The sequence below is a fragment of the Protopterus annectens genome, chromosome 2.part1 (assembly GCF_019279795.1).
Source record: "Protopterus annectens isolate FY-2018-M chromosome 2.part1, PAN1.0, whole genome shotgun sequence".
Lineage (NCBI taxonomy): Eukaryota > Metazoa > Chordata > Ceratodontiformes > Protopteridae > Protopterus > Protopterus annectens.
The window spans coordinates 817,529,969-817,532,618 of record NC_056729.1 but is presented as its reverse complement, the minus strand read 5'-3'; the positions used below and the strand labels follow the sequence as shown (position 1 = coordinate 817,532,618).

Below are 2,650 nucleotides of genomic sequence, written 5' to 3'. Positions count from 1 at the left end.
ATGACTTTTTTTTTAAGATTAGTTAGAAAGTGATCTATGTGCCCTTTCAATGCCAAAGGAAAAAGCTTCAGGCAGGTACAAAGTTTTAGGCAGCCAGGTATTAAGAAATTGAATCATACTGTCACCCTCTTCTTTTTCAGGAATCTCATAAATCCTGATGTTATTCCATCTAGATCTTTTCTGTAAGTCTTCTATTTTATGACAGAAAAAGTTTTGTTTCTGAAGAAATTTAGTGTTATTCTCAGTTTCAAGTAATCTTCCATCAAAATCAAACATTTCCTCTTCTATACTCGAGATTTGTCATGATTGTTGTTTAAGAGATGTATGCAGCACTTCAACCTGTTTATTGCATTCCTCTTTGAAATTGTCCATTTTGCTTTCTAATGTATCTGTTGTTACAGATAAACCCACTGATGTTACTTAGTATAGCCTGTATGTCTTTTTTCATAGCACTGTCCTGTACACTGGGCTTAGAGTGGCTCATTCTGAGACAGTTAGGTCTTTCTACTTTTCTTGACAGGAAAACACAGTTAAAAGAGTTTCAAGCTTGTTAGTGTTGTAATATATCTTTCAGCAGATGTTCAACTTAAAATCAATCAAGTTTTGATTTATTCTTGTTGAGTTTTTTAGTAAAAATCCTGTCAGAGATGTTAAAATAAAACAGAGCTAAAAAGAGTGTGGTCAGCTGCTCATCATCTTGACCACTCACCCCCACTCATAGTATTTTCTGAGGGACTGAGAAACTTCAGTGTTCTACCACTGAAAACACTGGGACAGTCTAGCAACAATAGTCTCAAAGAAAGAGAACCCCCCACAGGGAGAATTAGAAACTGAGCTCTCCTCTGAGTCTAAATCTGAAATCTGAGGACAAAACCCTGCATCCGTCCCTGCATCTTCATATTCAGATAAGGAATCCTTCTTCTTTTTACCAGAAACGACTCTACAAGAAGGATTAATAGCCTAAATTAAACCCTGAGCCAGTCCTAGTAATCTACTCTTATTCATAGATATTAAACTGATAAGAACAAATACTAAACTTGATCTTAGCCAAAAGGCCAAGAAGCCTTTGAGGAACAGAACAGTAGATACCTGTTTGGTTTGCTTTTCTCAACAGGAATAATGAGGACAACCCTGTTGCAAATGTTGCTTCCACAGGGATAAGCACAGAAGTCTGATAGAACAAGGAAACCTTGCCTGTTCCCTCTCCCAGGACTGACAAAAGTGGCTCTGCCTTGCCCACTGAGAGGATTCTAACAGCTACAGAGGATATGGCTAACCCCCAATCCATAGTGGTGGTAGGTGCTACACCAGAGTGATTCAGGGTAAAAGATCAGTTGTTTGAGGTACAAATAATGGTGGCAAAGGTGGTTTTGTTTAACTTTTTTTTTCTTCCTGGAAGAAGGACCAACTACGAGGTGGATAATCTGTTCTATGGTCAAGCTAAAAATTATGATTCTTTCCCAGGGAAGACAAGCAGGAAATACCAGTAAAACTATCAGTACAAAAAAGTTACTTTTTTGACAGAAAAAAACACAGTAAAAAGCACTTTCAAGCACTATGGCAGCCACACAAATGAAAAATTAAACACAGTTTTTCCACAGAAAATATGTTATTGGTTAGTTTACTCTATTTTAAAACTGACAGAAACAAAAGAGAGCTCTGTGGGAGAGGGAACAGGCAAGGTTTCCTTGTTATGTCAGAATTCTGTGCTTATCCCTGTGGAAGCACCAGTTGCCATTATAGTCTTGAGACAGTCTGTTAAAACATAACACTTTTAGATTTAAAATACCTTTTCTGAAGAGAAAAGTAATAAAACATCAGTAAATACAGATAAACTTACTGATCTAGGCAAAAACACCTAAATAACGAAACACACACAACACCAGGATAAGATAAAAACCTTTACTGATGTATCCAGTACCTCAACTTACACCTTCAAAGTAGCAGCCTTTTTTATACATCATAATTCCATCAGTTATTTAATTATATATTCAATTAACTCCTTTACAAAGTCAGTGTCTTAAAGTGCCTGTTACATATATCTCATGACTTGACCATATTTATTATTTCTATTTCATATTATTTCATATTAAGGGTATCTAATATTAATTCATTCATAGCGGATATCATAAAAACACATAAATAAATTGTTCACATAGAAAATGCATACAATATGATGATACAAAATTAATTCCATTAAATATATACCATAATATTTGTAAATAAATGACCTTATGATTTTATAAGTGTAAATCCATCATCACTTTACATAGATATAATTTATGATGTTTTTTATCTTATCCTGGTGTTGTGTGTGTTTCGTTATATTGGAGTTGGCTGTGTGTTTTGAAAAACACCTAACTAGTCAGATGGACAGCCAGCTGGCTCACTGACAGGACACATGGTGTCTGGATAGGGGAAGCCACTTCCAATAAAAAACCTTTAGTAGCAGTATTCCACAGAGTTCAGTGTTGGGACCCCTCCTGTTTGGCACATACTTCGCTGAAGTGAAGGCCAATCTTGCGGCCTCTGGCTCACCAAGTTTGCTGATGACTATAAGCCGAGAGCAATCATTGAATCCCCAGATGATGTTGACATCCTATAAACAGGCTTAAAAATTACAGACATCCGGTGCAAAAGGAATGGTCTG

General features: G+C 36.2%; 1 pseudogene; it reads right to left on the bottom strand.

Moving 5' to 3' along the window:
- Positions 1-947: 947 nt before the first annotated feature.
- On the bottom strand, positions 948-1,067 carry LOC122795128 (annotated as a pseudogene).
- Positions 1,068-2,650: the final 1,583 nt, after the last annotated feature.